Raw genomic sequence first — 18,830 nt, forward strand, 5'->3', positions numbered from 1 at the left:
TGCCATTTCAGGTTTTGGACCAGGTCCATTGTTCCAGCCTGTCTTTTTCTTCTACAGTCATTAACTCAGACACACAACAGGTAAACCTTATGCTCCTGTTCAATCCCACTTTGAAGAACAGTTCATTCATGATTAAAATATTTTAAGATAAAATCTACAGGATAAGCAAAATCATTAGAAACAGGTTTCCACTGTCAACATGGCCAGGCAAATTTTCAATGTGAATCTGATGGTATAACACTAATAATTATGGCCAATGTGTATACATGTCCAGCACTACTTTTGCAGGACTTTCTTTTTAATACTTAAATTTGAAAAATAAAAAAACCCTGGAACAATCTAGTCTTGCGCAATATGACTTTTCCCCTCAGACTGAGTCTCCATGACAGTGGTATGTGACAAGATGCATTTTATTTTCTGAAAAGTAAAAAGTCAAGCTGTTCTCCAATATATCAATTTGCTGTTTTTAAGGAGTTAATTATTTACAGCTGTGCTCTTATCTTTGTATGTTGCTACAGTGAAGACAAACACCAGCAAATTATTTTGTTCTATTAAGTTCGGTGATGTGAAAGTGAAATCTACCGAACAACAGCTTTTAAAAATTATTACAGTTTAAATCTATGTGAATTTATAATTTGTCCTCTGATATATAATTTAAACCCAACTCATTCAATGATATTTACTTAATAATATGCTTAATATAAATGTTGTATAGCACTGTAGTATCTGAGGCAGAAAGACTTAGGGCAAATCTACACTTGAAAAGATCCAGTGACACAACTGCACGGGTTTTAGTGAAGATGCTACAATAGCAATGGGAGAGCTTCTCCTGTCAGCATAGTTATTTCACTACGAGATGTGGAGGGATGGTAAGAAAAGCTGTCGTCTGTCTATATGGAGGGGGAGGTCAGTAGAACTGTTTTGCTCATGAGTGTGCATGTAGTTATATCAATGTAAGCTAGTAGTGTAAGCTGCCTATAAGTGTACTGCCTTTCTCTAATCATTACTCATGTGCAAATTATGCTATGTCTAAACTACTAATTATGAGGGTATAATTTATGTTGTTCAGGTGTGTGAATAAGCCACTCCTTCCCCCTTTCTCTCCTATGAAATAAGTTACACTGACATAAGTGCCAACGCGGCCAGCATTATGTCAGTTCTCCTGTTGACACAGCTACAGCCTCTTGCCAAGGCTGGAGTAATTAAGAGAATGGGAGAACTAGAGCAGCTACCTTAGACCTGTGTTTCTCAACCAGTGGTACGAGTACTCTTAGCGGCACCCGAGAGAAGTCTGAGGGGATATGTCAACAACTGAAATTTGGAGAAAACTGAATTTTTGGTTTAAATTTTACAGCATTTTACTATTTTTGTACTTTTTACCACCATCCAGCTACGATTAAGTTGTTTAAACAAATGTATTGCAATGATAGAAAAAAAATTGTATGTCTGAAAACTGTAGATACTGGGAGTACTTATATACATAAGGGGTACTTTATAAAAAAGGTTGAGGAACACTGCCTTAGACAGTTTATAGTGACATGGCTTCTTTGGTGCAGCTGTAAGCACTCTGGTGTGGCCGTAGGCGCTAAGGATACATGGTAAGCTTTGGATAGAACTTCTACTGAAGATAGCGTAATGGTGCTACATTTGTTTACCTAGACTGGCATGATTTTCTGCAAATGCTTTTAACGGATGTTGTAAAGCAGGCTTTTTCTGTCCACGGCCTTCGCGTATAGCCCATCCTGTCACACAAGGCCCCTCACACAAAACCCAGATACTCAGAGGAGCATGGGCAGCACAATGCAGTTTTTGTGAATGGAATTTGACCTTATAGGCATCCTGGAACTCAAAGGCACCAAGAAAATAGGGAGGTAAGCATAACTAGATAACGCCTAGCTGAATTTACAGATAAGCCTCATTTGACCGTAGCTTGACCAGTCTTAGGGGCAAGGGAAAAAGTAAACATAGGGTAATAAAACACAACTGTCTCACACTAACTATGCCCCATCTGGTCCTGTCCACGAGGGGATCACGCATACATCACGAAAATTCCTATAGGGCAGTATTGTCATACTACCTCATCACTAGCCTATCAGGCCCTGCCAAATGCAGACCCTAGCATGGCACAGACACCGAAGTTTTGTTTAAAAGACCCTCAATCCCTTTGTTCGACGGAGGTTCCGTGTATTGAGGGCACGTGTCTTTTTTTTTTTTTTGCCCGGCTAAAGGATTGATCACCCTGAGGCTGCCTCCCCACCCTTCGAATCAAATATAGGGGTGCACGAGTCCTGAGCATGCTCCGAGTTCTAGTATGTCTTTATGTTGTTATCGTGGCAGGATTTGTAAGTATTGCTTAAATTTATTAATTGGTGGTTTAGTTAATAGCTAAGCTGTATTAATTATATCCTATAATCCTGTGAAGTATAAGTAAGTCATATTAATTGTATTGTATAGATACTGTGATTTTGTGCTATGTGAAAGAGTTAAGCTTTAGCCCAGGTATTAGTGTTAGAAGAAAAACCTTTGAGTTGTCAACTTGTAACAGTAAAAAATCAATGACTAACTCCACCAGCTGTCCTAAAGTGACATTGGAGGGATTGGCTGTGGGTGGTTCTTTTATTATCATTATTTTGGCTTTGGTTTTTGTATTTTTCATTTGTATGCTATGTTGCCTTAGGCGAATTAGGGATAGTGATTTGATATAAGTGAATTGTAATCAAAGAATTGTAATCAGTTGGGTATAATTGTGCCCAAGCTTTTCTACGCTGTAAAAGTACTGAGCAATTGCTAGTTTAAACACCTACTTGTTAATTGCTGGTTTTGACCACTTAATAAAAATCATTTGTTTCACCATCATCCATTAGTTTTCACTGGGTTGTTGGCTTTAACCCTTGAGGCTCCCATCACATCACCGAACCAAGGTGTAACAACGGAAAAGTTTTCCATTAAAAGCATTTTCGGAAAAGAGCGTCTAGATTGGCACGGATGCTTTTCCACAAAAGCACTTTTTGCGGAAAAGCGTCTGTGGCCAACTTAGACGCGCTTTGCGCAAAAAAAGGCCCAATGGCCATTTTTGCGATCGGGGCTTTTTTGCGCAAAACAAATCTCAGCTGTCTACACTGGCCCTTTTGCGCAAAAGTTTTGTGCAAAAGGGACTTTTGCCCGAAAGGAGCAGCATAGTATTTCCGCAAAAAGCACTGATTTCTTACAGTAGGAAGTCAGTGTTTTTGCGGAAATTCAAGCATAGACACCTGGCAAGTTTTTCTGGAAAAGTGGCTGATTTTCTGGAAAAACTGACCAGTCTAGACACAGCCCTAATGTTTGCAACATCACCAGTGAAAGATTATTTTTCAAACAATTTTTCTTTCTTTTTACAGAATGGAAATGCTAGTTCTCTGAAAACATCGACTTCATGTGCAATGGCAGTCAAAAAAGCAAACAATGTTGGGAATCATTAAGGGATACATAATAAGACAGAAAATATTTTAATGACTCTTTATAATCTAATCTAATCTTGAAAACTGTTTGCACATGTGATTGCCCCATCTAAAAAAAATACTATATTTGGAAAAGGTTCAGAAAAGGGCAACAAAAATGATTAGCGATATGGAAGGCTTAATAAGACTGGAAATTTTCAGCTTGGAAGAGAGAGAAATAAGGGGGGGGAGAATATATGCTAGAGGTTTATAATATCATAACTGATGTGAAGAAAGTAAATAATACAAGAATTAAGGATCATCAAATGAAATTAATAGGTAACAGGTTTAAAACAAATAAAACAAAGTTTTTCTTCACACAATGCACAGTCAACCTGCGGAATCCTGTGCCAGAGGATGTTGTGAAGGGCAAGACTTTAACAGGGTTCAAAAAAAGAACTAGATAAATTCATGAAGGAGAGTTTTATCAATGGCTATTAGCCAGGCTAGGCAAGGATGGTGTCCCTAGACTCTGTCTGTCAGGGCTGGGAATGGGCAACAGAGGATGGATCACTTGATGATTTCCTGTACTGTTCAAGAGGAGACAATGAGGAAAAGGGCGGGGGGGGGGGGGAGTAGGGAAGGTGTCAGTGGGGATGAGAGAAGGGAGGGAACAGGGTGATGCTTGGAGAGGAAAGGGGAGGGACAATAGGGGCAAGAGGGAGGAAGAGAAGACAGAAGGAGTGGGTGCCAGAAGAGGGGTTGAAAGGAGGGGTGAGCATGAGGATGGCAGGGGATGGAGCAAGTCATGTGTGAAGGCAGAGGTTCATGAGGGGAACTGGGGCAGAGGGTGGTGAGGGGGTGGGAACCAGGGAGAAAGAGGGCAAGAAGGTCAGGGGCAGTGAGAGAAGGGGGAGGCACCAGGAAGGTGTGCAGCTGCCACAGGATTGTGTGGATGAAGCAGAAGGGCAGACACAGGAGGAGTGAACACAGGGGGGAATGAAGGGCTGGTGCAGGGGTCAAGGAGGACCCCAAAGGACTAGGGGGAGTGAGAAGAGCAGGAGAGGAGGATAAGCGGTGGAGGGGGGGCAATAGCAGGCACCAGGGGAGCAGAAGGGGAGGGTGGGAGACATGGCAATAGAGAGAAAAGGGAGAGGTTTATAAGATAGGTATTAACAACATGGTGCCACAGTGGCCCACATATGAACAAGTGCACACGAACTCAGTCCCGGTGCATAAGACAAAATTCACTCTGCTCATTGGAGGAAAATCTTAGACTCTGGGGACACTTCCCCCAGTCTCTCCCCTCCAGTTAATGCAATGCACATTGGGTTAATGCAATTGCAAGCTAGTTGCATGGTGTGGGGGGGTGGAGGTGATGTGGGTTGCAAACCCATCCCTATTGATAGGACGATGGTGGGAGAAGTTCTTAGAGGGGTCACACAACACCCTATACTTCTGATCACGTGTCCATCTTCACCCCGGGGAATACTACCTCCAGGGGTGGGACTTCTTGTGGTAGGGAGTGTGGCTAATGGAGTGGTCAGGAGGCGTGGCTAAGCTGTCCCTAAGTTTGGCTCCGCAAATATGGTCACCATACTTATTGAACTCGTGCTGGTGAAAGACAAGCTTTGGAGCCACCCATAGCTCCTCCTCAGGTCTGAGGAACGACAGGGGAGAACAAGGAAAGCTTCTCTCCAGGTCCACTTCAATAATGGTTATTGCCTCATCCACCTTGCTTTGCTCATATGCCGTGTTAAACGCTGCGCACTGCAGGAGGACTCGGCCTCCCCGCCCCTTCAGTGGGTGCAGACTACCGGCGGAGCGGATACGCGGCTGAGACGTTGACGAGACACAGCAACATCACAGCCCTTCAGCACAGAGGAAAACTTGAACCGGGGGGTGCGCCGTATGATGCAGCCCCCTAGCCGCTCTCCGCAGCAAAGACGCAGGGTTTCCCGCCCTTTCTCTCCCCTGGAGAGCAACGTGCCTATAAAACTCACCTTCCCCTACCCTCCGGGAACGCCGGCCGCCGCTCGAGCGGGGCGAGCTTGGCGCAGGCTCGCAGGTGCTAAGTTCGCTCCAGGCGGTCGCTAGGCCCTGATTGGCCGGCGGCGCTCCCTGACGTGCCCGGTCTCAGTGATCCTGCCCTTCCGTGTGATCGCGCGCTACGGGGCGGTCAAGTGTTGAAACGAGCTGGTGCAGGGCTGCGCGGCGATTCCGGAGCAGCCAACGGCTCGTCACCGCCCCTCGCCCGGTGAGTGAGCTGACCACGCTGTCTGCAGCGCAAGGCCCGCCCCTGCTCCGAGGTGGGGGAGCTACCGAGGTCCTCCCCAGCTCCGGCGAGCGGCCGGTTCAGGCTGCTTCCTTGGTTTTCCCAGCGTGAGACACGCAGGGGGCCTCGGTGGCCGGACGGAGCTTAAACCTTCTCGGGCGTGTGAAGCCCCCTTCCCCTGCCCGCGGCCGGGCCGCCAAGGCCTCAGAGGCCATGTTACCGTCTCGCTCCGAAGCCCTTCCCCAGGGGAGTGGGTGCCTGGGCATGGGGACGTCTCAAGGAGGCGCCCATCCCGCCATGCTTCTTACGTGTGAGTAGGGGGAGCCTCGTGGCTGGAGGCACCGGCTGCAGCGTGCCCACTGGTTCCCTGTGTTCCCTCCTGCCCTGGGTGCAACTGGAGCCCTGTCCTACACTGCAAATCATCCCCACTGGAAATTGCGAGGCTGAAATGGCGCATGGTTATTTGAAGGCACTGTGAAGGAGGTAAAAGACAGGACTTAACTGTTTTAAAAAGGTGTGAAGGCCTGAACTTTATTTGCCTTCGGGAAAGGGAGGGAAAGCAGGAAGGGGATTTTGCTTGTATTTATTTAAGATTCAAAATCAAGTGATTGTCTATACTAACAAGCTGAACATGCATAATTAAAACAGTAAAACCCTTTCCACTGTGGACACATTGTTATGAAGACTCTTCATACTGGAATATCAGAACCGGAATAAATGTAGGTTAAGTTACCTATAATAGGCTTTGCGGTATAGTATAATTATTCCATTTCTAACTGAATGAGATATGCCAATAAAATTGGATGAGTAGACTAGACCTCAAGTGCTATATAGCCAGACAGATATTGTGAAGATTATAGAGCTAGTGAAGCAATCATGCCATAAAAGTCAAAAAATAAAAATTGATATGGGATGGTGTTTTTCTTTTTAGATAAACTCTTATAACCTTTTATTTTGTTCCTCTTTTTGTAAGGACCAACAGTGTATATGTGGGATTTGACGTAGGGATGTTAAAATGCATTTAAGTAACTGTTTAATTGCTGAAATTTTTCAGTGATTACATGTGGGATAGCAGTCCGCTCCCTGGGAGGCATTGCATGCAAACAGTTGGCTTTTAAGCCGGCTCCCCATGTGTACCGGCTCCCGTCTGACCTCAGCACTGTTGCCATGGAGCGGGAGGAGAGAGGGGGCAGGCGGCTAAACACGATTATTGCTATAGGCAATCACAAATTTAATCACTTTTTACAAAACAGAAAGATAACTTCAGATAATTGAGCTATTGCTTAATAAAAGAAAATATACATGTGAGCTAGAGATGTCAATGTGATGATTAACCACATTGACTACATGATTAACTGATAAGCCTGCCTCAGAGGCAGCAAGGGAAGAGGTAGCAGAAGCTGGTGCCCTTGAGGATCTGGCTTTAAGCAGGCTCCCCACAAGAACTGCATCCACCCCCTTCTCCCAATAGAGAGGTAGCAGTGCAGTAGATGAGGGGAACAGGCTGGAGTCGATATGCGCAGGGAACCAGCTTTCAACATTCTGAAACATCCCATAATCCTTGTTGAATGAGGTTTACATGGACATCGGAGTAGCGAACTCATTATTTTGAAAGCTATTTCAAAGTAACGGGCTTCTTTAAAAGACATGGAATAGCTATTTTGGGATACCAAAAGTATCCCAAAATAGCGCCACTGTCTAGCACCTTGTGACTACAGCGCACTTAGTATAGAGCATACTTTTATGAAATGTAGCTTACAGTTTAATACAGGCTGTCCTCACTTCAAGTCCAAGATACATTCCAAAAAACTTGGACTTATAGTAAAGTAACTTAAAGCAGGGAATTTTTTTTCCCGTGGCTGACTTCCATTTGTGCAAATTGGGGGTTTTTTTTGTTTTTGGTGTGTAATGTGGGAATGGGAGGACTTGTAACGCATCAGTTCCTACAAGCTAAGGATATTAACTAATGAGTAATTTACTAGTCAAGTAGTTGACAGGCACTTCCGCAGCAAGGAGAGGGGGAAGCGACTAGTGGACTATTCTGTCGACTATCTGATAAGCATAGTTGACTAGTCTTTTACATCCCTAATATGCATGTGTAGGATTTCCACAGAGTGAGGATCTTCGGAAATTAAAACTGTGGTTTTCAAATTACTAAAATTGACCGTAGGGGTTGAGCAGCTGATGTAGCACTTTAGACTACTATTTGGAGTATTAGATAACAAAACATCTTATGAAAACCTATTCCATAAGAGCATGTGCAATGTTTAAATACTTGGCATGTAATTACACATCAGATATTCTGTAAAAACAAGTATACGTTGGTTTCCACTATTAAGAATATTTTACATTCCTGTCGTGCCTTTAATCTCCCTGATCTCTGTACTTTACACACTCTTCAAATATTAGTAGGATATGGAATAATAATATCGAAACAATAGAGAAACTGAATGTAGAGATAGTTATGCAATGAAAGGAATTAAAATTAACTTAAATTTGGTTTAATATCTCTTTATTGTTTGTGGCTTATAAGGAAAAAACTCCAATCAATGAGTAAGAGAGCCGAGAGAATAATAAGTATTACTTACTTTTTGAACAATATATCCTTCCCACAATACAAATAACTGGTGAAATAAGGAGCTGCAGTAACAAAGCAAATAAAATGTCTTAAAGGAAACAAGCATAAGCCTTCTGTTCTGTTGCTTAGCAAGAAGGCTGGCGGGAGGAAAGGCCTTGTGAAGACAGGCAGTTGTAACTCTTAACTGGATTAAGATGGGAAATAAGTGTTGATTGTCTCACAGGTTTATATCTGATGCCAGTAATTACCAATGCGACCGTTTGTTTGAATATAAAAATTAGGGATGTTAGTGAGTGTCAATTACACAAGAAACCAATAAGGCTATTTTTATTGGTAAAAGGTATCAACTACATGCAATTCCCCTCCCCTTGCTGCTTCTGTGTCAGAGGCAGCAGCGTGGGGGTGTGGGGAGGAGGGTAGGCAGGAGCCAACATGCAGGATAAGCCAGTTTAAAAGCCAGGTCTCTAGGGGCACAGGCTATGGTGGAGCTGCCTGTCCTTACACCCACACACTGTTGCCTCTGATAGAGTTGCAGCAGTGTGGAAGGTGAGGGGAAACATGCAGAAGATGGCTTTCAAGCTGGCTCCCTGTGCGTATTGGCTCCCATATTGTTCTCTTTATCAGAGCCAGCTGTATGGGGGGAGCCTGTGGTCATGCCTGCCCCTCTCCCCATGTACAAATGTATAACCTCTAGAATTTCCAGCAGTTACACGTTACACAAATAAACAATAGTTAACATCACTAATAGCAATGTACTTTTAATACCTATCTGACAGTGTCAAAGCCAACCAATATGGATCTAAGTAACTTTGAGCTTAGGCCAAATTCTCAAAGGTTTTGTTATTGTTTGGATGTAGTAAATTTTATTTAGGCTTTTGAGGCATGGTTAGATCAAATTGCGTAAGTATCTTTGGATTTTAACAAAGGAATTTATGGTTAAATTAGTAGTCAGTGGTTTCCCATCTTAATATCAATTTCAAAAACTAATAATTCCAACATAGACATAAGGTTAAGCCACTAATATAGACTTCCAAGTGTAAGTAGCTGGTAAGGGCAGACCTGGAAATAAAAGCCATGTTATCTGATTATTCCCCTTCAAGGAGGAACATTTTTATTAAGATCAGAGTATGTATGACTTGCTGAATTGATATGAGAAAGCCAAGAAAAAATATAGCACCCGCAGATGAGTCATAGAACATCTTCATCCTTTTCAGATTTTCTATTTTTGTATCACAGTCCAATAGCTGGAAGTTGAAGCTAGATAAATTCAGACTGGAAATTATATCAGCGTTTTTCTGGCATCTTCTGTCTTCTCTCCTCTCTCCACATAAACAGGCCTGTTTGTGCTGTTACCTTATCTCTTCACATACCACACAGACATACCTCATGTACACAGAACAGCTCAATGATTTCAAGAACAAAACTTCTTACAGAACAGCTCAGAACTAAACAATTCTAATCTTACTAAACTGTTATAACAAAATCAATTCTTCGTAATCATCTAAATCACATCATATACTTTATGCTAATAATACATACAGACATTGCAAACTAAAACAATTTCATCAGATTGGCCTACACATAACCTGTTTATACCATTTCATGAATTAAAATGGCACGAGCTAGAATAATGTGGAAGAATGTCTTCAGCACAATGCCATGCAATTTTTTAGGCTGGGATTTTCAAAGTAGCAAAATGGGATTTAGGTATGCAAACCCCATTGAAATTAAGTGGGAGTTGAGCACCTCATTTCATTAGGGTAGTGGTCACCAACAAGTAGATGGGGGTCTATCGGTAGATCTCGGAGCCTCAGATAGGACATCCTGACTGGTTTGACCAGAAAACTATCAAGTGCCTGCATTGCAGCTGCCCTTGCACCCACTACCATGCTTTTCCTGCCCTCTGACTTGGAGCGCTTTGTAGATCTTCCTGCTTGCTGTGCAGGCTCAGGGAGATGGAGTGAGCAAGGCGGGGAGGCTTGAAAGGAGGCAGGACAAGGGAATTTGGGTTTGAAGTAGATTTTGGATTGCACTAACTTTAAAATGTGGGCTTGTGCTTAAAAAGGTTGGGGTCCACTGCAGAAGGGGTTGTAACCAGTTAACTTATTGTCACCTAACACAGTATTGCAGCCACTTGGGTGGTTAATATGCATTAACTTTAGAAAACTGCCTACTTTGCAAATGCTTTAGATCAGTGGTCCCCAACACGGTGCCCATGGGTGCCATGGAGCCCGTGGGGGCATTTCTGTGCGCCCGCCAAGTGCTCGGGGCTGGCCTGGCCCCGGGCACGTGGCGCATGCATGGTGCCGGAGCCAGGCATGGCGCACGGTGAGCGCCGCGAATTGGCCGCCCGTGCCCTGGGTGCGCGGTGCTTGGGAGGGAGGGGTGGCCGGCCCCGGGCATGCGGCCCTTGGAGGGGGGGCCGGCCCCAGGCGTGCGGCGCATGGGGGGACCCTGCCCCCGGGCACGCGGCTATGAGGGGGGCCCTGCCCCCGGGTGAGCAGGTATCCCCACCCTCTGGTGCCCAGCAGGCGAACAGCGACGCCCCCCAGCATCCAGCAGCCTCAAATGGTTGGGGACCACTGCTTTAGATTGTGATGCAGTTGCTAGCTTGTAACTGAGTTGATGCATAAATGATGCTCCTAGCTTTGCCTTTCCTGCCCTCTTTGGTAGGAGACATAGGAAGTATCATCTGCTAAATACACTACTTCTCCTCTCTGTAAAGCATTGCAGAATAGTTGCTCAAATTTTTCTTAGTGTTGGATGCAAGGAATAGATCACTCCTAAGTGTTCTGTGTGTTTGGTGTAAAACAGTGTTAAAAATCTTATGTTCCCTATACTAAAAAGACTTCCATTGTTCTCAGGTGTATTCTCCATAACTTGGGTGGAAAAACAGATGTCCAACCTCTATGAAATGGTAAAGGCAGCCTTCTGGGCATTCTTGTATACAATAAAAGCTCTGCTATCCATCATGTTAGAGGACTAGGAGGTGCTGGTTCTGGTTAACTGAGAGTTTTACTTCACTAATTGAATACCAATTTTCAAAGAATTAGAACACAATAAAATGAATAAAGTATAAAATAGAATATAGGTGCTTAGGGTTGCCAGGTGTCCGGTACTTGCCCCTCCGCCCCAACAAGATGTGGCAGGGGAAGAATGTCCAAAGTGACCTTCTGTCCTTTTTTTGTTTAAAAACAAAAAACTCAAAAAAACAGAAAATGTCTAGTATCTTCTTTTTTCTTGGACAGAAGGCTGCTTGGGACATTCTTCCCCTGCCATATCTGGTGGGGGCATGGAGAACGTGTGGATTTAAAGGTGCCATGACTCTCCTTTTTTTTTTTTTTGGCCTAACCAAATTTTTTTCCCCCGCCATGGTCGGTACTTTTTTGCGAAACTATCTGGCAACCCTTTAGGTGCTCACCAGTCCTACATACTGTTCTGCGGAATGGTTGGTTTCTTGAAGCACTTAGTTGTATGCATGTACAGTTTTCTATAGAGTAGGTTTTTATGAAACTATATAGCTATGCAGGCAGCACATAGCATACACCCAGATCACTAAAACTATACTGCTTCATTATTTAGTATTTCTTGATTCAGAAGACACTTCAGGATCACCATTATCAACCTCAATTATTATTGTAAACATAAAAGATGAGGGAAATTGGGCTGAATGTGTAATGACCCTAGGAAACACCTTGGATTTTTTTTAATAATAAATCCCTGATTTCTAGAGGCAGAAGACAAGTAAGCAACTTTTGCATAAAAGTAGAGTGCAGAATATGCAATTGCATAACATGCTGGACAGTATACTAGTCCCAGTTACTTGATTGAAGTTTTATATGAGGAGATATCAGACATGCCAGATAATTGAGTTTTCTGGTTATCCAGCATCCCAGAAACCAGTTAACAGAGCTTTTATTGTATTACTTGACACAGATTTGATAAGGAACTAAGTTTTGGCTAGCCAGTTCTCTGTATTGTGCTTCATTAACACCAGCCTATTAGGGTAGGTCTCAGTTCTTTGTGTGATGTAGATCTGAGTACTGTTGGTGTGTTCCATATCAGGGCTGGTTCAGAGAATGGTATAGTAAAATCTTTTTAATGTATTTTGACTGGGAAACTCTAGAAAACAAATATGCTTGATTACTTCTTATCAGAATTCAATAATTTGGCAATTGTGGCACAATGTATTTTTTATATTTTAATATACAAGAACATTTAAGACTAGTCTGAAGATAGTGAACTGTTAATAGTTTAAGACATCACAGAACTTTCTATTGAATATTAGAGAAATGAGAGGACAAGTGAATTTATGTGCAAATTATATATCTATATTAGCAATATGCAGATAAAATTCTGCTTTAGGTTTTTTACCTATTTGTTGTCTCTCTAGATAACATTTCTGTATTTTTTGAATTGGGATAGTTTGTGTTTTACTTTGTAAGGCACCATTACTGTTAGACACAATGCCTGTATAAAAGAGGAGGTTTCTACAGCTGTTAGGTACTCAAGTAAAATCTTACTGCACCAGAAACAGTTCAATTAAACAAAAAGTTGAGGACAGTAGGTGCAGATGGAGCTCTAAGTCCAAGTATGTTAAATCTAAATTTAAAGCTGAGATCTTGAGGCATCAAATCCTGAAGACCAAGTTGATAACAAAAGTAGGCATGTGAAAATTTTATAATTTGAAAGCTGGCACATGATATATGCACAATGAAAAAAATGCTATATGAGGATACTTTGCATCTACGAGATGTGAAGGTCAGAGAGGAAGTAGGAAGCTGATGTCTGACGGCATTAAGAATGGGGAGTAATTTTTGATGTAGGGGCCCACTTCAAGATTTTTGGTAAGTGGTGAAGGGCTGCACTTTCCTATGGGGAGGGTGCAAAGTCTGGGGCAGAGGTTATGTGCAAAAAGAACCTAGGAGACTGGGGTGCAGGAGAGGGAGTGGGGTCTGAGAATGTGTGTGTGAAGGAGAGAGTTGTGACCTGAGGTGGTGGGGAGGAGGGTGCAGAGCATTTGGGTGGTGACCTGGGGCAGGTGATTGGGTTGCAGAGTCTGGGGGAGGGGGTATGAGTGCTAGGTACGTTTTAGTTTAAGATTTGGTGAGATTACACAATTATTATCAGTTATGTGATTATTTGATGTCCCCAGTGGCGGGGTCAGCAGCCAGTGTGTTCCCAGCCCCACTCCCGCAGAGCCGCTTGCTACCCCACATTGCTGCCTGTGTTAGAGGAAGCAGGGTGGGGTGGCAAGCAGGAAATGGTTTGTGGGGGGAGCTGGCATCTCATGGAGAAGCCTCTCTCTACAGTGAGCCCTGGCCTGCTGTGAGCAGCAGTTGCTCCACAGCAGCAGCTCCTGTCCATGGGGAGCCTGAGCTCCCTGTGGACAGAGGCAGAATCAGCATCCCACGGAGCAGCCTCTGTATGCAGTGGGCCTGAGCATTCTGCCATCCCTCCTCCCCTGTGCTGCTGCCTCTGATAGAGGGAGCCTCTTATGTGGGAGGCAGCTAGGGGGCAAGGCTCTGTAGAACTGGCATGTGTGGAGAGCCACCTTAATAGCTGGCTCCCCATGGGTACTGGCTCCTGCCTCTCCACCTTCCCCCTTGCTTCCTCTGTATCAGAGGAAGCAAGGGTGGGGGAGTGTGTGTGTGGTCATTTGGATTCAGTTCAGTCTTGAATAATGAGTATAAGATGGTCTAGGAATTACAGGATATTGGCTAACTATATTTACAGAACAACATATTTGTGGCTTTATGTTCCTAGGGACTCCTGATTCCTTGAGAGCATAAAGAAATAGCTGCAAACGTGATGAAGTTAAATTTTAAATTCCTAATACCTGGGGAAATAATAAGGCTTTTAGGTTGAGACTCAAGTCACGTATTTTATTTATTTAAAACATAGCTCGTAGACAGCACATAAGCTTGGCTCCTAAGCCAATGACAGTGCTATTTTTTGTGTAGTTCTAGTCATGGATTATTGACAACTAGACCCCTAGAATAGCATTTTAAAAGCCCTATTTTAAACATGTCTCCCACTGCTGGTGTTAGAGACTTCATGATTTTTGAATAGAGAGGATTGAAGAAACCAGATTAGAAGATCAGAAATTCTCCATCCTCTTGACAATTCAATAAGCTTTTCAATTCCTATATTCATTTTCAATTTGCAAATTTTACAATTTTATCCACTTACACTTTCATTTGCAGTATATACTGTGTGTCAAGAGTATCAAACTCGTAATGTTGTAAATGGGTACATAGTTTAGGCAGCTATTTGCTCAGTAATAATAGCACCCATGGTGTCTGTTTCAGGATCATGTTTATAATCAAGACCGGGGTGGCAGACCAGTTAGAGACAAAGAGCCAAAATAGTGGTGGATAGAGTGCAAAGAGCCATGTGTTATATATTTCTTTTTATATATCTATATGTAGAAAGATAGATAGATATAGTACACCAGTGTTTCCCAATTTTATTTGGCTGTGGAACCCCTCTGAAAAAACTGCTGGAGGAAACTGGTTGACCAAAAAAACAAGTAAAAAAACTGTCAAGTAAAAACAAACAAACGAAAAAATGCCGGGGGTAGGGGAAGAAGGGAGGAAAAACTGTCAAGCAAAAAAACCACGCTGGCCTGCCCCTAAGACTGCGGCGGCTGGTGGCCCCTTGGAAATGGTGGCCCTGGGTGACCGCCCGGCTTGCCTGCCCCTAAGGCTGGTTCAGCGGAGGGGGGGAGGAGGAGGAGGAGGAGAAGTGTTAGGGTTCTCATGGAACCCTTACTTTCATTCCGCAGAACCCCAGAGTTCTGCAGAGCACTATTTGTGAAACACTGCAGTACACAAAATGTAATGATAAAAATAACATTGACAGGACATTTTGGACCAAAACCAATAATAAAGTCTCTAGTCCAGTGTTTCCCAATTTTATTTGGCCACGGAACCCTTTTCAGCTTGGGAAACAGTGCTCTAGTCACTTAAATTCATAGCCAGCCATAAATCTTCAGACACCCTTTAAAAAATACAGTAATACTCTCACACCAAAAAAAAAAAAAAAAAAAAAAAGAAGCATCCCCACCATGTAAGCATCCCACCATGTGGGAGAGGTCCAGGTTGGATATTAGGAAAAACTATTTCACTAGGAGAGTGGTGAAGCACTGGAATGGGTTACCTAGGGAAGTAGTGGAGTCTCCATCCCTAGAGGTGTTTAAGTCTTGGCTTGACAAAGCCCTGACTGGGTTGATTTAGTTGGGATTGACCCTGCCTAGAGCAGGGGGCTGGACTTGATGACCTTCTGAGGTTTCTTCCAGCTCTATGAGTCTATGTATTTTAAATTTAACACTACTGCCCTATTATGTCCTGTGGGGGTGTGTGTTTTTTTTTATTTTTTTTTATTTATTTTATTTTTTATTAAACTGAACTGAGAAGTAAATTAACACAACTTGAAGTACCCGTTTCACTCCAGCTTGTTGCTCTTTGGTATAGTTTCCTTTTTTTTTTTTTTTTTTTGTTAAACTTGTGAAGATGGCTGTTTTTATAATTCTAAAAATTCAGGGCTGACCCAGACTGCAAATATGAGAGGTTCAAAAACAAAAAGGGAGAAACTTCTATCTCAGAATAATTGCTTCAGCCTGGAAAACAATAGCCTTTGAATTTTCTTTAAAGAAACACAATGTAAACCAGGTAGATGCTGATTCTTTTTTTTGCCCTGGAATTTAAATATGACAGGAATCTCAGTGATTTGAGCATTGGCCTGCTAAACCCAGGATGGTACTTGGTCCTGCTGTGAAGGCAGGGGACTGGACTTGATGACCTTTCAAGGTCCCTTCCAGTTCTAGGAGATAGGCAATCTCCATTAATTTATTTAATTTAATTTATCCGTGTTGGCTGTCTTATTCTGCATCCACGAAGACTTTGAATATAAGGTGCTTCTGCCCCCTTCCCCCCCACTCTAACCCAATACTGAAAATAAAGCCTTTTCCGAAAGATCCGTTATCCCTTATTTCAAGAGGGATAAGGGATCTTTCGGAAAAGGCTTTATTTTTCAAAAGATCAGTGTCTAGACTGGCGCTTTTCTCCAACAAAGCTCCATGCCAAAAAAAGCGGCAGCCATTTTTATGCTAATGAAGCACGGGGGATTTAAATCCGAAAAAGGGATGTAGTCTAGACGTAGCCAGGGTGTTTCTACTATATCAGAGGCAGCAGTGTGAGGTGGGTATCTGGCCTGTGTGGGGAGCTGGTTTTTAAACTCGCTACCCTCGCAGACTGGCTCTCACCTGGTACCCATGCTGTTTCCTCTGATATGGGGACTCTTGCACTAAGGGTCTATAGAATAGTCAAGTAGCCGATAAGAATTCATGTGGTTACTCAACAGTTCAATTACCCCATATTTAACGTCCCTATTCATCACCCCGTAGCTATGTAGTCCCCAGCCTGGATGTGGGCTGCTGCTGTGACAGTAGCAAGTCTTCAGGTAGCTCTTCCTTGCAGGGTTTCAGAGCAGCTTCTAAGGTTGCTTTTCTTCAATAGGTTTTTTTCTTACAGATGTTTGGCAGTGTTTTGCTCTCTTGCTGGTGCCTGTCACTACAGAACTGTACAAAGCTTTATTTGGCCAGTCATAGCCCTTCATACACAATTTGGCCATCCAGCTCAATCAGCTTTCAGTAGTCTGCTCTGAGGTCATATTTCCTAACAGCCAATTTCTAGCTGAATGATGATGTCATTGCCTAGTCACATGGGTCCTATGTCCTTTCTCATGTGATGGAAGACCCATTTACCTCTGTGTTCAATGCATTTCTGTGGAGTTTCTCAGTTGACCCTTAGATGAACCCAAGCTACTTGTCTAGAAATTTCATTGGTTTCTAATCATACAATGTCTGTGGGACTTTACTGAATCATGCCAAACAGTAGTAGAATTTACCATTATATCACAGAGAGTAGAATTATTACATCACTTGCAGTGGACCCCTATGATCTTTATAGGTGGAATCTTCCATTCTGTTTCATCCTCATAATTGCCATTACTACATTTTATATTTTAAAACTTAGGACTTTTTTTATTAAATTAAAGCCTTATTCCTAATACTGCCCACTGAAAGTTGCCAAAGAGTCCTGATATCATCACTCTTTTTGTGTTTAAATTTGGCAAATTTTAAACCCATTCAGTGGGATTTTTTTTGTTTTTGTTTTTCCCCCCTGCAGATTTTAAAGTGATAAAGCTGAGACTGTTGGTCTATAATCCCAATGTGAAGGCCTTGTAGATTGCCTATGAGACAGGCTCTATAATGCACTATAGTCATGCTAAGAAGAAGAAAAATATTAGCTTGTTAGAATTACCAGAATGAGAGAACCTTTGCCTGTGAGCTAAGTTACTAATTGTTAATTTTTAGCAGACTTCGTTAGTATGTTTTCATTGACATAAAAGAAGTGAAGTGAATGGTGGCGTTCCACAGGAATGTCATCTGATGGGCTATAGGTATTTGTATGGGTATTTCTGGTTTTGGAGGAATCTATTGCCTTATTGGTTGCATAGGACAGGGAAATTGATTATTTCTTTTAACATGGAGACTGCTATATTTTGTAGCTGCTCTAGAACTTTATTCTAACATACTCATAGAAGAAATGGGTCGTCACTTAGGATCAATTTTTAAAAGCTTTGTTTTCAGAATAAAAGTAAGCATTTTAGAAACTATAAATTATGTCGTTGATTTTAAATCTGGGTTTAACGTGAAACTACCATTATAGGTTGAGTGGCTTATTACAGCAAGGTGTATTTTTTAAATACTTAAATAGCAATCTTTTTCCTTTCCAATCGTAAGAGGAAAGTAGTTGTGTTATAGGTTTTTATGTTTGTGTGCAAAGAAAAAGCAAACTAGTGAAGAAATATAAGAAATTAATTGCTTTGTTCATAAAATGAAAATGACTCCTGTGGTTGCTCTAATCTGTGGCATTGAATGCCATCATCTATAGCAGTGGTTCTCAGAGCGGTCTTTGGACCACTACATCTTGCAGGCTCAGTGCTTGTCCTCATTTGTAATGGGCAGCCTGCACTGGTGCTCCAGACCTGTGTCCCGCCCCTTCCTTTCTTCTCTCCCCCCCCCCCCCCCGAGATTGGAGCACCAGTGCTGCCTTCCTGCTGCGGGGGGGGGGAAGGGGGGGGAAGAATGTGAATCTCACAGGCTGGATCTGGCTCACAGGGGAAGGAAATGGTGCTGCTGCTCCTCCTCCCCTCCCCCCTCCCAGCTGGGGAAATTGTTGCCTGGAGGCTTTCCCTGCTGCTTCCATTGGCTGGAATCATGGCCAATGGAAGCAGTGGGGGGGTGTTGCCTGGGTACAGTGGAATGCACAGAGCCTGATAAGCACGCTCCATCCTCCTTGCGTTCCCACTCTCCCGCAAAGACACCACATCCCCATCCTGCTCCTACATCCTAACTCCCTGCCAGATCCCTCTCCTCTCCCAGCTACTATTTTTTTGTCATGGGTGGTTGACTGGTAGTCCATGGAAAGATCTGCGTTGAGTTGAGTAGGTTGGGGGCCAAAAAGTTTGAGAACTGCTGACTGATAGGAAGATC

At 43.0% G+C, this 18,830-nt stretch overlaps 1 protein-coding gene across 3 annotated transcripts in view; it reads left to right on the plus strand.

The window, feature by feature from the left end:
- Positions 1–5,535: 5,535 nt before the first annotated feature.
- Positions 5,536–18,830, plus strand: part of ATF7IP2 (activating transcription factor 7 interacting protein 2) — an 89,643-nt gene continuing 76,348 nt past the window's right edge. The window contains exon 1 of one of the 3 annotated variants that reach the window (XM_075899291.2): positions 5,536–5,673. The gene's annotated coding sequence lies outside the window, so the exon portion shown is untranslated. Of the gene's footprint in view, positions 5,674–5,980; positions 6,175–18,437; positions 18,782–18,830 lie in introns of those variants that run through there. The other 2 variants (XM_089782286.1, XM_089782287.1) reach the window with 2 other exon arrangements.

The sequence above is a fragment of the Pelodiscus sinensis genome, chromosome 15 (assembly GCF_052426305.1).
Source record: "Pelodiscus sinensis isolate ZL-2025 chromosome 15, ASM5242630v1, whole genome shotgun sequence".
NCBI lineage: Eukaryota > Metazoa > Chordata > Testudines > Trionychidae > Pelodiscus > Pelodiscus sinensis.